The sequence below is a fragment of the Tenrec ecaudatus genome, chromosome 18, assembly GCF_050624435.1.
Source record: "Tenrec ecaudatus isolate mTenEca1 chromosome 18, mTenEca1.hap1, whole genome shotgun sequence".
Lineage (NCBI taxonomy): Eukaryota > Metazoa > Chordata > Mammalia > Afrosoricida > Tenrecidae > Tenrec > Tenrec ecaudatus.
The window spans coordinates 38,604,730-38,626,596 of NC_134547.1; the positions used below are offsets into that span (position 1 = coordinate 38,604,730).

At 41.1% G+C, this 21,867-nt stretch overlaps 2 pseudogenes; both read left to right on the plus strand.

Moving 5' to 3' along the window:
- Positions 1 to 5,196: 5,196 nt before the first annotated feature.
- LOC142431700 (uncharacterized) lies at positions 5,197 to 7,748 on the plus strand (annotated as a pseudogene).
- A 157-nt stretch (positions 7,749 to 7,905) lies between these two features.
- LOC142431701 (protein FAM204A pseudogene) lies at positions 7,906 to 18,881 on the plus strand (annotated as a pseudogene).
- Positions 18,882 to 21,867: the final 2,986 nt, after the last annotated feature.

Here is a 21,867-nt window from a genome sequence, read left to right on the forward strand (position 1 = left end):
GGGTCCTGACTTGATAACATCTAACAGCAACAATATCTAACAGCAATGCATCCATGCCCCTCCTTGTATGCTAGTTAGCTCCTGAGAAGAATCACCAAAACCACTTAAATGACTTTTTCCTTAATTTACTTTTTCCTTTGCAAAGCAAATGGCTCCACTGAATTCAATGTAAATTATCAGGGAGATGCTAAAAATCATGAAATTCACTCTTCTCTCCAACTTTCAACCCACATTATAAAGCCAGTCTCTGTACAGAATTTAACTTTCAAGGTTGGGACCTGTGTGTCTAATTCAGTGCAGGCTGCAACTGCTAGGCACACAAAACTTTCTAAATATAACCCCTATTCAACAGAATTCTAAACAATTGTAGTGCTGTGAATGATTAGTCCCTGTTGGAAACAGGGAAGCAGCTTGTGTGAGGAGAAATGGGGATACTGTGCTGAAGGTGGCCTGCTTGGTCTAGAAATGTGGTCATTTCAAAGACAAGAAAAAGAAATTAATTGGACTTCTTCATTTTTTTTTCCTTCTGGATTCCTCCCTCCTCCCTCCAGAGCATAACATTAGACTAAATCTTGTAAACCAATGAGCCATAATAGCTTTCTATCTTTTTTAATTTTGTTAATTTCACATAGTAATTCACAGTCTAGCCTTCTCTCGAAATATCAGCAAACCTATTTGCTCTGCGCCTGTATGCCTCTCACAATAGACCTGAAACGAAGATCTTTCCTTTGGAAGAACGCTGCTCTGTGGAGCAAAAAACCATCTTGGACAACTTGCTCTTATTATCAGTGTGTTCTTGATAGCCAGGCATAGGCGACCCAACTTTTCACCCTGGTGACTAAGATGTCCATGGCCATATGAGAAGAGAGAAATAATTCCCAGATATGCCGCCTTAGTAGTACTGTCCCCTAGCAGAGGTTGAACATTTACTTGGGGAAGAAAGTCAACTTCACATCCCTGTTACACAACATAAACAGCTGTGCATCTGTCTTCAGCTGATCCTTGGATAAAAATTTCAGACCCAGCTAGCTGAGAGGTGACACCTTCTGTTGTGATGAAGGAATTTACAAAAGTAAAGGCACAGCTGTATCGCAACAGAGAAAAGGAGATAGATGCCGCACACCACCAACTCACCTTCCCTTCAGGTCCAGGATCTTTGGGGGCGGAGAGGGGAGACGTGGAGACTGAGATGGCTAGAAGTGAAGGATACTCATAGGTAACTGTTGAGTAGGAGCGTTTACAAATAATTTAGCAACTGCTAAGTTATCTTTCTTCCATCATCTACGGATAATTGTGACGTTCGCAGTGCATTAATCAGTGAGAATTGCTCTGCAAACCACACCGCTCCAGACTCATTCTTTTAGAGAGACAATTCAGAGGATGAAGATTTGAGAAAGCCTTTGTCTCACTAGTTTTCGGCAAGGATCAGAATGACAAACTTCCCACTCATAGCACTCTACATCTTCCAAAACACTTCAACAATTATTGGTTTAATTGATTCTTCAGATGGGAGTTAGGGGAAAGATCCACCCAAATGACTCAAGTGGCAGGCCTAAGGTCACACAGCTGGTGAGTGTCCCAACTGAGACTGAGATGCAGGGGAATCCATATGTAGGGCTTTATCCTTGAAGAGTTCCTGGCAAACAGATGAATGAGGCTTGGTTGCCATGGGCACTGAGATGTTCCCTCGCTCCGTGCCCACTCGGTGACATATTATACCCTGGCTCCGAACAGCCCCAACAGAAATGCGTTGGGGCCTTCAGTGCCCCCCAGGGCCTGTGGAATGCCCGAAGAGGTCCGGGTGAGCTGCCACCGCTCTCCTCCCTTACTCACTGAAGGGACTCCTGGCCCTTCCCCACAGTGACATTTCTCAGCAGCAGAACCCAAGCAGACAAGCTCTGCTGGGCCAAGACAGTTTGAGCGATCACATTTGAGTCTATTGATCAATGACAGAAGTCAAACATATGGCAAAAAAAAAATTTTGCGGAGAAATCATGTTGTCACAGCCAAATAGAGGCTTCTCCTCTGTTTTGAAGGCAGTGAAAAAAAATTATTGAAAAAAGGTAGAAAGGGATGAGGAGAAAACAACCCAAAGCTAGGGGAAAGCGACACCTAAAGATGCTTTTTGGTTTTTAAAGGCTTGATGCCGGGCTGCTAAGGACAAAGGGATCCAAAGGCACAGAGCTACTTGGGGGCAGGTGGGGTGGGGTGGGGGCAAGTTGGGTAGAGTTCCTAATTTTCAAATGAAGATGCATTCTGTTGTGCTCAGAAGTCCAAAAGGAAGTGTTGTGGCCGCACGTCCTGGAGGTGACAAATTTCTGTTATAAGTGCAAGACAGTCCACGTGCCTTGATAAAATCTGTTGAAGTGACCTAGTTGCAGGTGTTCTGTCTCTGCAAGTGCCAGCCCAGAGTCACTTAGGCTCAATAGATCCCGCTGGAAACCGCCAAAGTAGAAGCTGCCTGATTAAAAAAACAAAAACAAAACAAAACAAAAAAGCAGGGCTGAAGATACATGGGTGATTGTGCGCCGTGGGCCCAGTCATTCACATCTCTAAACCTTGGTTTCCTAACCCCAAACCCACTGCCAGCAAGTCAGTTCCAACTACTAATGGACAGAGGAGAAAAACTCCGAGGGGGTTCTGAGTCTTTTACAGGAATACGTTGTTCTTCTTTCTCCTACACGGTGTCTAGTGAGCTTGACCTCCTACTTAGTAATCCAATGTTAATCCCATTGAGGGGATGCTCAGTTGATTCTCGTAAAGATTCCCTCTGGCACATGAAATGGCTGCAATAAATTACCAGCCTACACAGTTCAGAGCTGAGTGGAGCAGACGGCCAGGTTTAACCCTGTCCAGTGCAAGCAGGGATTGTGTAAGCCGTGGGGAGCCCTCATCAAAGAATAGGGGAGCACAGGCATTCAAAGTCCTCAAAGGTGAATGAGCATTAAGAGAACCCAGTAAACCTTCACAGGTTCTGACTCAGGGTGTGGTCCAAAAACCCGCCATGTGTACAGTTTGACCATTCTAGGTAATTCTGTCTTTCTTTGGCAGGGAGAAGCTTGCTTTCCCTGTTAGTGTAAAATTATAGGTTGCTGTTATTGTTAGATGCCATTGAGTTGGTTCTTACTCGTAGCAAGCCTGTGTACAATAGAACGAAACACTGCCCAGTCCTGTGCTGTTCTTTCCCTTGTTCTCATGTGGGAACCCATTGTTACAGCTACTGTACCAATCCATCTTGTCTAGGGCCTTCATCTTTTTGCTGACTCTCCACTGTAGCAAGCATGACCAGGGACTGGTGTCTCCTGGCAATGTGCCCACAGTACATGAGTTGAAGTCTCAACATCCTTGACCCTAAGGAGCATTCTGGCTGTATTTCTTCTAAGACTGATCAATTTACCCTTTTGGTAGTCCATGGTACTTTCAAGATTCTTCACCAACACCATAGTTTAAGTGCATCAATTTTTGTTTGGTCGTTCTTTATTCAATGTCCAACTTTCACATGTTAAGAGGCAAGTAAAAATACCATGGCTGGTGTCAGGCACACCCTAAGCCTCAAAGTAACATCTTTCCGTTTCAAAACTTTAAAGCGAACTTGTGCAGCAGATTTACATAATACCATGCCTTGTTCGATCTCTTGACTGCTGCTTCCATGAGCATTTATTATGAATCCAAGCAAGACAAAATCCTTGACAACTTCAATCATTTTTGTTTTTCATGATGTGCCCTGTCGGTCCATTGTGAAGGTGTTTTGTTTTCTTTACATTGAGTCATAATCCCACTGAAGGCTGCAATCCTTGATCATAATCCTTCATCAGCAAGTGCTCCAAGTCCTCCTCACTTTCAGCCAGAAAGGTTATGCTATCTTATGGATATAATCCAGTTTCTCTGATAATTTGATCAACATACAGATTAAATAAGTATTTTCCATAATGATTGTACCATTTAAAATCCCACCAGCAAGGGGGAACCAATCACAAGCATCTACCCACTCCCTGGGGGACAGACAACAGAAAGTTGGGTGAATGGAGACACTGGACAGTGTAAGACATGACAAAATAAATATACATTTTTAAATGATCAAGGGTTCATGGGGGCAGGGAGGGAGGGGAAAAATTAGGAGCTGATACCAAGGGCTCAAGTAGAAAACAAATGTTTTGAGATTGATGATGGGAACAAATGTGGAAATGTGCTTGTCACAATGGATGTATATATTGATTGTGATAAGAGTTGTATGAGGCCCCAATAAAATTATTTTCAAAAGAAAACAAAAATCCCACCAGCTGTGTACACGGGCTCTAATCACCCCCATAACCTCAACAGTATTTCTTATTTTCTAGTTTTTCTTGATCAATGTCCTTTTTTGCTGGAGTGAGATGGTATCTCTTTAAAGTTTTAATTTGCATCTCTCTGGTGATGAATGCCATCACTTGCCTATCAGTTTGTCATACTGCAATGGTGTCTGTGTTGCTGTGATGTAGAAGGCTATGTCACTGGTATTTCAATACCAGCAGAATCACTGTGTTAGTCGGGGTAGACTAGAGAAACAAATTCACAGAGACTCATACATGTATAAGAGAGATATCTATATCAAAGAACAATTGTACATTAAGAAAACCTCCCAGCCCAGTCCAGATCAAGTCCATAAGTCTGATATCAGCCCATATGCCTGATACCAGTCTGTAAATTCCTCTTCAGACGCACACAACACATGCAATGATGCCAATGTAGGAAGATCACAGACCAGCAGTGGGAAGTCTTGTGGATCCAATGGCAGAACAAGCATCTCAGTGCTGGCATGCGTCTCCACATGACTCCTCCAAATCCAGGGCTCTGGTTCCATCGGGGGTCTCCATGTGACTTGTCAACAGAAAGACAAGCAAAGTGTCTCTATGTATCTGGCTTCCAGTGAGATCTCCATTGTGCCTCCAAATGAGGTCATTAAACTGCAACCTGATTGACAGGCTAGACTCCACCCCTTTGCAAGTTGACAGGAGATTATGTAACTACCATAGTCACCCCAAGTGAACAGATTTCAGCAGAACTCCCAGACTAAGACCAGACTATGAAGAATAAACTGTTGACTTAGAGGAATTAGTCACTGTAAGCCCTATGGATAATATCAAAACATAGTCCGTTACTTAAAATCTAATGAATACAAAACAGAACATTGTCAGAGACGGTGCCAGACGATGGGCCATGCAGGTCAGAAAACCAAAACCAAACTCACTGCCAATACTAAGTCATAATGTAGTCCACAAGGAGCTTGATCACCTTTTTCTTCAAGAAAATGTCACACTGGCACATTATATTGATGACATTATACTGATCAATTACTTTAGATTTCTTGGTAAAACATCTGCATACTAGAGAGTAGGAAATTTACCTGACACAAATTCAGGCATCTTCCACCTCAGTGGAATTTCTGGAGGGCCAGTGGGGTGGGGCATACTGAGAGATCCCTACTAAAGTGAAAGATAAGCTAGTGCATGTGGCCCCTCCCACAACTAAAAAGGAGGCGCACACCTTTAGAGTTGGGAGGCACCCTATTCCTCATCTGGGTGGACTACTCCAGCCTATATGTCAGATGACTGGGAAAGCTGCCAGCGTTCAGTGGGGGTGCTATTTTGGTTATTAACTTTGCTACTTTTTGCAAAGGATCAACAATGTCCTCCTAACTCATAGAGACAACTTATCTGTTCTTACAGACAACGAAGCAGAGCTCTCAGTGTCTTTAGGTGTAATTAGCCCTGAGAACAAATTTAGAAAACTCATCTTTATGATTTTATTTCTCTAAACCCATTCCCAGTACCGATTGTCTTAGGTTGGCTTCTGCAGAGAAGCAAAGCCAATGATGCTTTTATGTGACTGTATATAGAAAAATATTTAAATCAAGCAATGGCTTACACTGATGGCGAAGCAGGTTCAGTTTAGTTCGGTTCAAGTCAGGCTTCTCCAGACTCATAGAAGCTGATGATTGGGAAGCAGGAAGGTGAAGCAGCGGTACATGAATCCAAGGCCTCCCTTCTTTCCTTTCCCTCTTGTTTGATCCATGGCAGCAATGAGTTAGCCTGTTGTGGCTCAAGGTCAAGGGCAGCATTTGGGCCACGGAGTCTGGAGGAATTGACTCTGTCAGAGGGGCCCAGAACAAGAGACGTCTCTGCCACAGGTCCATGCTGCAATGCAAGTACCTTTGCAACTTGGTCCAGAGGAGCCAGAGGTGCGGAGGAACCAGTGGCACAAAGAAATTCAGCTGGGAGTCTTTGAGAGCCTCCGTTGGTGAATCACAGCACAGATCCCTAGGATTTGGGGGGAAACCTCTGCCATCCTTTGCAGACAACTACTCCCCTTTTGAAAACCAGCCTTGCCAGGGACCACCAAGCTGCTATTGTCCTGAATTAATCATGAATTAAGGGCTGTCTTCCTCCACAGAGTTATACAGTTGGATGTGCATAGCAGCACTAGATCATTAAATGGAAGTGGTATACCCAAGATTGGGCTAAAGCAGGTTCTGAAGGTACAAGTGAGCTGAATGGACAAGTGGCCCAAATGCTATGTCTCCAATTCTGCCACAGTACCAACTTACTCCCAGTCTGCACCTATGGCCTCATGAGGAGTTCTTTGTGATCAGTTGACTGAAGACCAGAAAAATCGTGTCTGCTTTACGAGTTATTCTGCATGGTATACAGGTACCACTTGAACGTGAACAGCAGCAGCGCTACAGCCTCTCTGTGGCCTTTCCTAAAGGACGGCGGTGAAGGGAAATTCTCTCAATGGGCAGAACTTCAAGTGGCACATCTGATGGTTCTGTTTGCTTGGAATGAGAAAGGGTCAAATGTACAATTGTGTACTGATTCATGGGCTATAGCCAATGGCTTGGTTGCATGGTCACGTGCTTTGAAGGAGCCTACTTGGAAATTGGTGACAAGAAAATGTGGGGAAGAGGTATATGGATAAACCTCTTGAAATGGATATTTGTGGCTCATGTGAATCTTCACCAAAGAGTTATTTCTTCAGAGTATGACTTTAACAATCAAGTCGATAGGATGACACATTCTCTGGAAATCAGCCATCTTTCCCCAGCCACACCTGTCCTTGGCCAGTGGGTACACGAACTAAGTGACCACAGTGACAGGGATAGAGACATGAGTTCAGCAACAGGGATTTCCACTCATCAAGGCTGACTTGACTACTGCCACTGCTGGGTGCCAAATCTGCCATCAGCAGAGACCAACATTAAATCCAAGTTATGGGACCATTCTTCAGGAGGATCAACCAGCAGCCTGGTGGCAGGTTAGTTACATAGAACCACCTCCTTCACAGAGAAGGCAGCATTTTGTTCTACTTGAACAGACAGTCTGGATATAGATTTTCTTTTCCTGCATTTAGTGCTTCTGTCAAAATTACCACTTGTGGACTTACAGACTGTCTCGTCCAGCAACATGGGATCCTATATTGCCTCAGATCAAGGGACTCACTTAACAGCAAATGAAGTGCAGCAATGGGCCCATGCTCATGGAATCCACTGGTGTTACCATGTTCCCCATCATCCTGAAGCAGCTGGCTTGATAGAACTATGGAATGGATTTTTAAAAACATAATTATGGTGCCAGCTTGGTGGCAACCCCTTGCCAAGTAGGGGTAATGTTCTCCAAGGGACTGTATATGCTCTAAACCAAGGTCCAATACGTGGTGATGTTTCTCTCCAAGAGTCAGGATTCCCTAATCCAGGAAGCGTGAAGTGGAAATAATACCACTCATTCTTACCCACTTCATTTTTGCTTTCTGATCCTTCTCTTTTGGTCTGGGGATCTTAGTTCCAAAACAGTGGAATATCTTATTCTGGAGACACAGTTTCATTCCATTGAATGACAGCTACTGATGCCTCCTGTCTACTTTGGATGCCTCATGCCTCCATATCAACAGGAAAAGAAGGGTATTACTGTATTCAGTGGTGGGATTGATCCTGATTACCAAGGGGAAATCGAATTAGTATTACATAATGGAGGTAAAGAAGAATATGTCTTGAATCCAGGAGATTCCTCAGGTCATCTCTTAATACTATTATGTATTGTGATTAAGTCAATGGTTAAGAAAGTACAACGCCCAATTCGGACATGACTATTAATACCCAAGACCAGGGGTGCTTAAACTTTTTAAACAGGGGCCAGTTCACTGTCCCTCAGACCCATTGGAGGGCCAGACTATAGTTTTTTTTAAAGCTATGAACAAATTCCCATGCACACTGTGCATATTTTATATTGAAGTAAAAAAAAATGGGGCAAAAATACCTGGTGTGCCAGAAAAATGTCCTTGGCGGGCTGCATGTGGTCCACGGGCCATGTTTGAAGACCTCTGACCCAGACTCTTCATGAATGAAAGTTTGGGCCATCCCACCAGGAAAAGAACAACAACCAGCTGAGGTACTGGCTGAAGGCAACGGAAGTATAGACTGGGTCATGGAAGAAGGTAAGTCTAAATACCAGCTGCGACTACATGACCAGTTTCAGAAATGAGGACTATAAATGTTATGATTTGTACTTATGCATCAAATATTCTCATTTTCTTACATTGTAAAAATTAAGATGAACATGAGATTTAGTGCATTTTTGTTTGTACGAATATTGGTTGTATCATGTTAGGCACAGATATGATTTTGTTATTGTCTTTGTTGATTATGTATTGTTACGGAGTTGAGTAAGGTGTCAAGTTGACAAGGGGAGATCTGTGATGGTTGGGGATTATGGCAAGTAGACAATCCTAGGTAGGGTTGGACCCCAACCTATCAATCAGGTCAAAGCCTGATGACACTTCCTTGGGAGTGTGGCCTTTACTATCAGAGAGAAACTGAGTAGAGTTGAATTCTCTAGGCCCTTTGCCTTTTGCTGGAGCTGGATCTTGCATCTAGTTCTTTGAACTCTTGTTGCATAACCTGCCAATCTCAGGAACTAACTGACTACAGATGGTGGATTCATTTGGCCAACATTGATTCATTTACATCTGCATCTGCTTGCATATCCCTGCTGTCAACTTTGCTTCATCCATCTGCCTCCAATTCATCAGCTTCCACAAATCAGGAAAAACCTGACTTGAATTGGACTAGACTTACCTATTTTTACAACCGTGTGAGCCATTAATTGATATAAATCTCTTTTCATATACAAACGCATGCATGCGTCACTAGTTTTGTTTCTCTAGAGAACCCAATCTAACACAAACCGTATTGACAGCTTGTAACCATCAATGCATGACTTGACCTCAAGTTGACTTAGGTTTCATTGGGAAAAATTGGGAGAGTCAAATATGACATAAAAGTTGTGTCTTTGCATATTGTCTAGGTAGGAGAGATTGGAATTTTCCTTTAAAATCAAACTAAGAAAGAATGCCCAAGACATCCATTGCAAAGGAAAAATGGATTTCATTGATTCCAATGGTATTAGAAATCTAGTCTCTTCATGATACCCAAGTCAATCATGTGGAGAATATTTGTGAAAAAAATAAGAACAATATGGGAAAAATAAAACCAGAGAAGACAAATATAATAGAGATTTGAAATGTTGCCAAATTTCTTCCCTTAAGGACCCAAATGGTGGCTGGTTGGTGTTCAAACAGCTTTCTGCTCCCATAAGAATGTACAACCTCAGGAAACCACGGGGAAGTTCTGTCCTGTCCTACATTGTCACTATGAGTCAGAATAAACTTGATGGAATGGAGAGGGCTAAGAAGATTTTTAAAACTAACAGTGACTATTCTCAGCTAAGTGAAATGGAGAGCTAAATCAAATATTATAAAATGTATATGCACAACCTTCTATCATACTTGGTATATGATAGTGAGAATGAAACGTCACCTCAGAAACAGTAAGTTGAAGCTCTGAAGTCTGGTCGTGGAAGTCTGTATCTTTATCTGAGTAGTGTTATGCATTGGACTCTCAAAATCTAGATTCACTGTTTGAATAGATTGGAAGTATAGTAATCTTATCATGGCAACGAAATGGCTCAAATTAGTTCCTCTGGAGTGCTTCAACACAAGGCCCGTGGGAGTGTTCAAAAGGTAGAATTTCATGGTCAAATTACTCTTCTATAGATATAATTAATATCTTGGAGTCGTGGTGTCATAATAGTTTAAGTATTGAGCTGCTAACCACAAGGTCCGAAGTTCAAACCCATTGGCTTCTCTGTGGGAGAAAAATAAGGCTGTCTTTCCTATAAAAATGTATAGTCTCAGAAGTATTATGGAGCAGTTACACATACACTACATTATAGGGTCTCCATGAATTTGAACAAATTCAACAGCACTGGGTTGGGGTTAATGAATATAATGTTGCTTACTTAAACCCAGTTCCCAGCAACATTGCCCAAACAATCATGCTTTCTGATCAAATTTGACTACCAAAAGTTTCTGTTTTTAGGAAATTACATTGGGTGTGTTGGCTCAGTCTAGAGTATGTGGCTAGTCTTGTCATCATCCCTGAGAACTGCTCTTGCCCCTTAGAAGTAGACTCTGGTACAAATATTGCAAATATACAGTCCTGCCCCATTGGTTCAACTAATTGCATTAAATGAACAGTCCACACAAAATGCACCAATTTTTATACCTGAAAATTTCTCATAACAAGCCATAGAAATGGAGCAGTAAACTAACTCACGTCGATGGCAACTTTCTAAAAGAATTATCTGTGAATGATCAGAATTATTTAGTTGCCAGGGGGAAAAAAACCTCCTTGAAATCTGTTAGAATGGGTATTAGAAGAATATAGGTACCTGGGAGAGTTGTTGAGAAAGCTAAAAATAAAAATTTAAATTTGGGGGGTACTCATAGCATATATATATAGTTTTTTCTTTTTCTTTTTTTTACATTTTATTAGGGGCTCATACAACTCTTATCACAACCCATACATATACATACATCAATTGTATAAAGCACATCCGCACATTCCCTGCCCCAATCATTCTCAAAGCATTTGCTCTCCACTTAAGCCCTTTGCATCAGGTCCTCTTTTTTTTGCCCCTCCCTCCCCGCTCCCCTCTCCTTCATGTGCCCTTGGTAATTTATACATTGTTATTTTGTCATATCTTGCCCTATCCGGAGTCTCCCTTCCCCCACTTCTCTGCCGTCCCTCTACCAGGGAGGAGGTCACATGTGGATCCTTGTAATCAGTTCCCCCTTTCCATCCCACTCATCCTCCACTCTCCCAGCATCGCCCCTCCCATCCTTGGTCCTGAAGGTATCATCCACCCTGGATTCCCTGTGCCTCCAGCCCCTATATGCACCAGTGTACAACCTCTGCCCTATCCAGTCCTGCAAGGTAGAATTCGGATCATGGTAGTTGGGGGGAGGAAGCATCCAGGATCTGGGGGAAAGCTGTGTCCTTCATCGGTACTACCTCATACCCTGACTGACCCATCTCCTCTCCTAAACCCCTATATGAGGGGATCTCCAGTGGCCAACACTTGGGCCTTGGGTCTCCACTCTGCTCTTCCCCCTTCATTCAATATGGTATATATATATACACACACATATATACATATACATATATATATATATATCTTTTTATTTTTTGCATGATGCCTTATGCCTGGTCCCTTTGGCACCTCGTGATCGCACTGGCTGGTGTGCTTCTTCCATGTGAGCTTTTTTGCTTCTGAGCTAGATGGCCGCTTGTTCACCTTCAAGCCTTTAAGACCCCAGACACTATCTCTTTTGATAGCCGGGCACCATCAGCTTTCTTCGCCACATTTGCTTATGCACCCATTTGTCTTCAGCGATCCTATCATGGAAGTGTGCAACCAATGATATGATTTTTTGTTCTTTGATGCCTGATAACTGATCCTGAAAAGCACAACACTGATGCAACACTGGGAGGCTAAAATGTAGTAAATTTGGGAATGGTCTTATGGCAAGAACAGGCTGCTCTAACATTGTAACCCAAATAGATAAATCCAAGTGTTTTCAGTATTTTTATATTTCTGGTAAAAATTCACATTCTCTCAAGTGAGCACCCAACTGCATTTTCTTGGGTCAGGTGACTTCTTCTCCACAGAGCCCTGGTTTATATTTCCACTAAATTGCATTCAAATGAGAAAGAATACTTTTTGGAAGGAAATTGGAATGATAGCAAAAAAGAAATGAGAGTTAGATAGCCCAAAACAGCAATGGTTAGAGTCACATGTCCTTCTTTAGCTTTTTCTAGAAGCTGGATTTTTCGGTCTTTCTAGGATTCCATGTTTTTGTCATTGGTAGGTTTCATGAAGTCACTTGTGCCTCACAGAAACCTATGTTCAATATTCTCAAAATAGGTGTCATTTTTGAGCCCATTATTGCAGCTACTGTGGCAATCCACCTCATTAAAGGCCTTCCTCTTTTTAATTGACCCTTGACTTTACCAAACATGATGCCCTTTTCCAGGGACTGGTCTCTCCTGATAATATGTACAAAGCATGTGAGATGAAGCAAGATTCCATTATTATTGCAGAAAATCATTTTTCCTTTTCCTGTTTAAATTGGCTTCAGTTGGTTTATGTTGCTTGCTATGAAAAGATTCTTAACAAAGCACCATTCATTCATTTTTACAACGAATGTACTTCAGCTTTGGCCTTCACTTGAAATAAATGTAGGTATTGATTGAGTTACACATAAGAAATTAGTGACCTGTAAGATCAGAATTAATGTGCAACAACTGAGCTGTGCATGGATTGGTGTCAGATCAGTGTCCCCAATCTGTTCATTTCCACTCACCAAGACCCTCAATGTCCAGCCAAGCCTCCAGCTCCAGGTCCTGAATAGATAATAGAACAATCAAAATACAAGGTCTCTGAGGTTCGAATGTGCTCATAGAAAGCCAAATAAGCCAATGGAGCCATGGTAACAGTGCAGAAAAGCTCTCTGTTACCTTGAATCTGAGATGAATCTGGGATTCAACATGTTTATTGAATCCCATGACTCCCTGGCCAGTCAAAGCCAAACATTCCCATGCAAGGACACTTTGTAATCTGTTTTTCTTAAAGAAAGAATTTTGTTTTCTATTTAAGTGAAAGAATAGGCAGGACAGAATTCTAAGCCACAAAAAATGAAGGAGGGTATTTGTGGTGCCTTCAGTATCTCTTTCCAGAGAAGTATCTCTTTCCCCTTCGCTAAGGAATGCTATAATTACAGCAATAACAGCAAGAGTAATAATTATTATTATAAGCTATATAGTCAACACAAACTCCTAGCAACCCCATAGAACAGAGTATCAACCCCATAGAGCAGAGTATATCTGCCCCCCTAGACTGTAATCCTTAAGAGAATGGATCACCAGGACAACTGTCTCCCACAAAGCTACTGGTGGATTTGAACCGCGGACCTTTCAGTTGGCAGTTGAGCACTTAATCATGGCAGCTCCAGTGCTCCTCTTTATAACACTAACAATGCTTTAAGTAGTTGGTATATGTTTCTAATCAGTTGCTGTCAAGTCAGATCTTACATGCTCCCAAGTGTGTCAGAATTAAAGTTGTGCTCTACGGGCCTTCAATGGCTGATTTTTCACAAGTTGATCATCAGGCCTTTCTTCTGCGGTGCCTCTGCGTGGATTTTCACCTCTACTTTTCAGGCAGCAGCCAAGCATGTTGATCACTTGTATGCAAGTGTGTAAACTGTTTGTACCACCCAAAGACTATGCTATAATTTTATCACTCTACTACTCTCCTAAGATTAATTTTCTCTTTATGTCATGAAAAAAGGAAGGAGTTCTGTGCTATGGTCACACACACACACACACACACACACACCCTCTGAAGACCTTTCTCTGCACTTTCATTTGAGCACAAAGCATTTGCTGCATTTTTTGTGGTTTGACTCAATTAAATATATATTTTCTGCTCTCGTGCTGTGTGGTAAGAGTTTGTCTCATGTCCTTTGTGCATATTATCAGGAGAGTCCTGGAAACTGACATCCTGCCTCGTAAAGTAAACTAGGCAGTGAACAGGACAAAAAGCCGCAACAAGATGGATTGACACAATGGTTGCAACAATTGCCTCAAATATAGCAATTATGAGAATAGTACAGGACTGGACAGAGTTTTGTTCTGTTTTACATAGGGCAGCTCTGATTCAGAACCAACCCCCAAAGCACCTAACAAGTGCTGTGTGCTTATCAGGAAGGTGGGGTGCAGGACTGACATACAGAACAAAGATAAGACAGAGACCTATCCTCCAGACCTCATAGCCGAGTGAAAAAGACAAAAATGGAAGAGGGAATAGCCAAATCACAATATAAAGTGGGCTTCTATTACTGTACTTTCCAGTTCTGTGGTAATGGGGAGCAGATAAATATCACAGAATGTTGCCTGCTGGAGCAACAAAGAGCAGGAAGGGAAGAAAATGGAGCTCATCCCTGAGGGTTGAAAAAGCGTCTACATGTGAATGAGCTAGTTCTGTTTATATATATATATATATATATATATATATATATATATATATATATATATATATATATATATATATATATATATATATATATATAATCATTTTATTGGGGGGTTGTACAAATCTCTTAACAATCCATCATTCAATTGTATTAAGCACAATTATACATGATGCCATCAACATTTCCAAAACATTTTCTTTCTACTTGATCCCTTGTATCAGCACTTCTTTTTTCCTCTCCTTCCCCCACCTCCCCACTCTCCTGTATACTTAGTCAAGTATATATTATTATTATTTCATATCTTACAGTCTCCATTTTAAGTCCACATTCATGCATATCAATCTCAGGGCTTCCTAGGTCTCAGGACATTGCACCTAGTAGGTACCCAATAAGTGTTTCTTGAATTGCTTCTAAAAACAGCAGGGCTTCTTGTCAGACTCATTTTTTTCGTAGTTGTTTTAAAAATAAAATTCAACAAGTTGTGTTTTACTGTGAAAGGTATAGGCTGGCATGTTTAAGAGGAAGTGTAAATCATTCTAAGTTTGGACTGTGTGAAAGACTCTGAGCTCCTTTCCTTTTGGAAAGAGGAAAAGGAGGAGGATATATATATATACACACACACTGAGGGAATTCATGATGGAATTGTCTGAACTAAGGTTAGACTTAAGATATTACTGTCTGTCTCTCTCTCGCCGAGCTTAGGCTCCCAAGATTCTGCATGTGCTAGACGTTTCTACATCCCGACCTTAACTCCTACCACTCCCCTCCTTCTCCTTCTAGGGGCGCATAAACCTTCTACCACTTCACAAACAGAATGAGCGCTCGCCGTCTTAACTTGCTACCATAAACATGTCCTGTCCCTGAGAAGCGAAGTAGAGTGGAATAACACAAGGCAACCACATGTCGCTCCTTACTAGCTGAGTGGTCTTGGTAACCATTGAGACTGAGACCCAGTCTCCTTATCAAAAAAAATCCAGACAACTGTACCCATTCACAGACTTCCCAGAACTTCCTCACGGTTCATCCTCAACTAAGAGGATCCACCGAGGTGCCATTTGAAGCATGACATACTATAGATAACATTGAGAAGAAGCAAGATGGTCTCTCATGTGCCTTGGACATGTGACCAGAAGAGACCAGTCCTTGACAAAGAACAGCATGGTGTGCATTTGATTTGGTTTGCCCTGGCTCACTCATGTACTGCACTTACTGCAGTTGGGAGGGTAGCATGAACAGCTTGTCTTTCCCCACACACACCCGCTCACCATCATCTTTCCCATTGGTAAGGAACTGTGTCTTTCTGTCGTTCCCCTCTCCTTGCACTGGGAAGGCATGGGGGAAATGTGCCTACACCTCCCTTTGGCATTGCCCCTTTCTTTTTTTCGCCTAGTTCTGTCTCCCTAATACTATTACGGAACGCATGCCAAGTACCCTTTACGTCAACTTGACAATGTCAACATTGCTTTATGACCTACTTCATGAGGCAAGCCCCCGGATCACACGCCTGGATGTTACTGCATGTCAAATTGCTGTAGAAGTTTCTAAGCGCTTACTCTTACTTTCTGCGATTATCTCACTGAAACCTGGTAACAAACAGTTAGCAGAGTGACATTACACCTTGAACGCGTTGCTCCAAACCCATTGTCTCATTCTATCTTCATCACAAACCCGGCTTAATAACCCATTTGAATCAGAAAGGAAAGGAAGGCCATGGAGGGTAAAGGGAACACACAATATTACAGAGTTAGAGACCAAGTCTCTCAACTCCTTGTCCAGCCCTGAGGTTTGTATCCGTCACCTCTAACGGGTCTCCACTTTCCTTCCTTTAGAAGTTCCCTTCCCATCCTCCCAAACATATTCCAGGCAAATTCTTCTGTCTTCATACTTTATTTTCTTCCTAGCTCTTAAATAATGACTAAGCCCACCTTTATTATTAGTCCCTTTTATTTATGTCATATAGCATATACAATGAAAAGCATACTACAGTGATAGTACCCCAATAAACCCCAACCCTGGCCCTCATGGATGTGATTCATTCTTCTTTTTATTCCCCACCCACCCTCACTCCTTCCTTCAATGTCCATCCATTCTCCATCCACCACCACCCACCCTCACTCCTTCCTTCAATGTCCATCCATTCTCCATCCACCACCACCCACCCTCACTCCTTCCTTCAATGTCCATCCATTCTCCATCCACCACCCACCCCTGGCCTCCAGCCTTGTTAGAGTTTACAAAGTCTTATCTTTTGGTGTGAAATAAATTTTTTCTTGTTTTATATATCATTTATAATAATGATGTTATGAAATATTTATCTTTATGAGATTGACTGTTGAGCATAATTGGGTTCCTTTTTTGTCTAATTTTGTCCATATCATAAAGTTTCTGACTGTCGTTTCTTAAGCATACATAATATTCTATTGTATGTATGTACCAGAGTGCATTTGTCCATCCCTCCACAGGGTGTGTTTTTCCCCATCTTTTTGCTGTTATAGAAAACTGCTATAAATATGAATGTTCATGTATCTATTTATGTTTTGTTCTTTATTTCTTTAGGGTATGTACCAAATAGAGAGATTGCGGGATCATGTGGTATTTCAATTCACATGTGTTTAAGCAAGCACCGTTGTTTTCCCTAGTGGTTGTGTAATTCTGCAATCCCCTCAGCAAAATAAGAGCATTCCAATCTCGCCACATCATCTCCAGTATGTATTATTTCCCAGGTTTTTAAAATATTTTACTGAGAATGTTGGTGTAAGGTGGTATCTGAGCATTGTTTTAATTTGTATTTCTATTTTAGCTAATGATTGTGAGAATTTTTTAATATGATTGTTGAGCACCTGGATGTCTTTAGGAAATCGTCTATTCATGTATGGTGCCATCCCCCTTTTTTTTGGTAGACAGAGCTTTCTGTGCCTGTAAAGAGTTACAGTCTCATAAACTCACGGGGTGGGGGGAGGGCGGTGGGGTTTACCCTGTCCTATAAGGTCGTTGTACGTCAGAATTTACTCAATGGATATGAGTTGGGTTTTTATTGTTTATTTTTATAGATTTTTGAAATTAGTCCTGTATCTGATATATCATTGCCAGATATTTTTCCCAATCTGTGGGTTCTACTGCTGAGCAGCTGGTTGCTTCAAACTGCTAACCTTATGGTCTGAAGTTCAATAGGTAACCACCCACTGCCTTAATACTAAACCTATAAATATATGCACATAGATCTATTTTTCCACCATCCTATAAAAATATATTTACATGTGTATATGCTTCTACTCAGACCTCTATAAATGCCCTTTTCCTCCTAGTGCTTTCCTCTATTTCCTTTTACTTTCCTCTTGCCCCACTATCATGCTCAGCCTTTATTTGGGTTTCAGTAATTCCTTTCAGTTATATTGCCCTCGATTAAGCCCTACCAGGCTTCTTATACCCTCCATGTTTCCGATTTTGGATCACTTGTTATTCCCTGGTCCCTGAGTTGTTAACAGGAGAACTTCCCAATAATTTTTAATTGAATCTTTGGGATTTTCTATACCATATATGCTTGAGTATAAGCCAACCCGAATACCTGCCGAGACACCTAAGTTTACCACAAAAACTGCATTAAAAATGAGCAAGGGGGCGGGTAGAGGGTGGCCATGTCTTAAGATGGTTGCCTGGAGAACCAGTTCCTGAACAGCTACATATCCTACATTGCTGTCTCCGGCACTTAGCCCATGCCCAGACACTGGGGATTCTTCCTGTTTGGGTGTTGGTGTGGGCACTGCTGCCAGGGAACCCGCAGAATTCCAGTGGCGCTGCCCAGCAGGAAGACAAGCTGTGGAGTGGGTTACTACCACTTAGTCTAAAGGAAAGTGATGTTGGCTCTGAAGACGAAGCCACCTGAGAACCCTCCCGACTTCACTTACAGGAAGTTAGTAAAGAGCAGATGAGTAACAATACCACCATCTCAGATCTACCCACAGATGGACAAAGACAGAAGTACAGGCAAACATAAATGCATGCGAAGAGGATCCTTCCGGGATTTCCTTAAATACGTGGAATAAGGTTCAAGAACTAAAGCCTCGACCTCAAGATTCTGGAGGAAAAGAGGAAGACGCTCCAGGAAAGATACATTGAAGAATAAGGAAGCATCTCAAAGTGAAAAATTCCCAAATGAAGCGCAGTGGAAGAAGCCCACTGGGGATTTGGGGGTCAACGATAGGTTTGATCCCCTGTGAAAAAGAAAAACCTGGACAAGTGGGGTCTGGAGAGGAGCATTGACCAGGCTGTGGGGGAGTGCGATATCGCGAGAGCTGAGAGACTCAGTGACCAGCTGGCTACTCGGGAGCTTGGTGTTAAATCGCCAAAGCATCGCCTGCCACAACTTTGTCAAAGCCAAAAAGGAAACGGAGAATTCACACGTGGTTCGCAAAAAGAAGAAGCTGGCATGGGGATCGGAAGCAAAGAAGAGATGGGAAACCAAGAGCAACATGGGATAGATGTGACATGCCAGAGAGCTTCTGGCTCTTTCTAGATGGAGTCCCAGGGCTCCTCGATGCCCGGAGTGATGTCCTTGCTTGTGATAAAGCCAAGGACACGGAATGCTGCCAGAAGGGAAGGACCAAGCCTGGCATTGGGGAGCCGATTATCCAGCCTCTGGGACTTCTTTCTAAGGAGCTTGACCCTTCTGCAGCAGAGCCTTCGGTGCCAGCACAAGATCACCGAGCAGCTCTTGCAGAAGTGAGGGGACAAGCATGCTATTGATGTCATCAGGCGTGTCACCTCCCTTCTGCCTTTCCTCCGTTGGTGCAGCGGGGCCAGCCAGCGCCTTTCTTTCTGGGTCATGCCTGTGTGGGGTTTGGCCTTGACTTTTCAGGGTGGTATTTGTTTACAATGGATTGACCATAAGTGCTAAGAAAGTCTTGCTTGAGCCTGCCTTTTACCCATGACTTTAATCACCTTAGCACAGTGGTTCTCAACCTGTGGGTCTCGACCCCTTTGGGGGGGGGTGTCAAATGATCCTTTCATTGGGGTCACCGGATTCATAACAGTAGCAAAATGCCAGTTATGAAGTCGCAACAAAAATAATTTTATGGTTGGGGGTCACCACAACATGAACTGTAGTAAAGGGTGGCGACATTAGGAAGGTTGAGAACCACTGCCTTAGCGCATTATAAAAGTAGTCAATGACTCTTCTGGGCGACAGTAGAGTTGATATTTCACAGTTATATGGTGAAAGCACTTTTTAATGTACTGTCAGATAAACTATTTCAACAAAAAATACAATAAGAGGAAAAATTGTGCTGAAAAACTAGGCTTATACTTGAGTATGTACGGTAAATAGTAGTATGCATCTGCAAATAAAAGTTTTGTTTCTGCTGTAACAATTTGGATACCTTTAATATATTGTTTTGATATCTTACGTCTCTTACTAAAACTTCCAAGACGATCTTAAACAGAATGATGATAAAGGGTAACCCTCTCTGGTCCATGTTGGGACGGGAAATGTTTCCAATATCTCTCCAGTAAGTGAGATGCTAGCCATTGGTTTTGTATATATGACCTTTATCATGTCCTTGAATTTCCCCTCAATTCTTATTTTGTTAAGTATTTTAATCAAGAACGAATCTTGAATTTTATTAAATGCCTTTTCTGCATTGATTGTTATAATCATATGGCTCTTCTCGGTGATTAGATTCAAATATTCTAACAACCAATCCACTGCCCTAATGACCATTTTAAATATTAAATATATATATATACTTGAAGACATTTATTATTTATGACAGTTAATAAATAAGAACAATAAAGGATATACACAAAACTAGATGTGTTATACAAAAGAGGTTACAGTATTTATGAAAAATATTGAATAATACCTAACAAAACTCTTATTTAAGATATTTCCATATTGCTTGCAAGTTTTCACTTGCAATATTCATTGCTTTTATCTGAACATCACTGACTGTGTGATTTGTCCTTAACCATCTTTTCAATGTAGGAGTAGGATCCCATTCATTTAGCAGTAGATCAATTAGACACGTCATTGTGTTTGATATATTAGAAACAGGAGATTTTCTTCTCTGAACATATTATGTTCATCTTTGAAAAACCCCTGTCCACTTTTGGTGAATTGACAGAAAATTTTCTCACATTATTTTAAGCTCTTTGAACACTTTCAGGAACTTCATAATTCACTCATAATATCTCATGGGAATTGTGAGCATAACACAAAGCTGAAATGCATGATAGTTTGTCACCTTCTGGTTGCTTGGTACTTTGTGTCTTTATATTATATATTTGTTTACTAAACTAACAAACACAATGGAAAGAAAATGTAATATTTCATCAAAAGTATAATGAGTTTATGAAATGAATAAATATTACAAGTGTATTTCCACCTAATTTTTTATACCTATGGGTGGAATGAGCATTACTACAAGCACTTAGAATACACTGTCGCACAATGAACATTAAAAACGAGTAAGGAACATACATTGATGATTTCCACACTGAGTAGCTACCTAGCCATCTACCTTAACGAGAACCCAATTCCAACTGCCATTTTAACAACAGGTTCACCCAACTCAAAACATTAAGTATTGGTTTTATCAAAACAGTGCAAACTGGCTGAATCTCATCACTGGTTCTTTGTTTTGTTTGTGTAGTGGGTTATATTAATTGTTTTACTAATATTAAGTCATCCTAACATAGTTGGTATAAGAATCACTGGATGTTGAGCTGTTATTTTTTTATGCTTTGTTGAATTTGGTTGGGTAGAATATTGTTGAAATTATTGGTGTCTGTATTCATAAGGTGCATTGGTGTATGATTTTTTATTCTGATAATATTTTTCTTGGTTTGGTATCAGGATAATAGTTACATCTTAAAATGAGTTTGGCAATATATTATCCTTTTCTATATTCTGAAATCGTTCATGCATGATTGGGGCAACTCTTCTCTAAGTGCTTAATAAAATTATCTGGTAAAACCATCTGGTCCTGGATTTTTTTATGTTGGGAGATTTTTTTAAAAAATAATTTTATTGGGGGTTCGTACAACTCTTCTGACAATCCACACATCAATTGAATCAGGTTTTTTTGCACATATCTTGCCCTCATTCTTTTCTAACCATTCACTTTCTTTAATAACCAATATCTATTTCTTTTTGTGTTCTAAGTCTGCTGGGGTTTTCCAAAAACAGTTTATGTTAATTTAGGTATGTGACTTGTTTCTAGAAATGTATCAATTTATTCTACATTTTAAAATTGTTGGAATACAATTTTTCATAATATTGTACAATTATCTTTTTACTTTGATTGATTTTATTTTGATTGAGATGTCACTCATTCATTTCCTAATGGTAGCTTTTCTGTCTTTTCCTTTGTTAGGTTTGCCAGTGGTCAATCAATTTTGTTAAATATTTCGAGTAAGTAACTTCTTGTCTTATTGATTTTTCTATTGTTTTTAAATTTGTTTCAGATT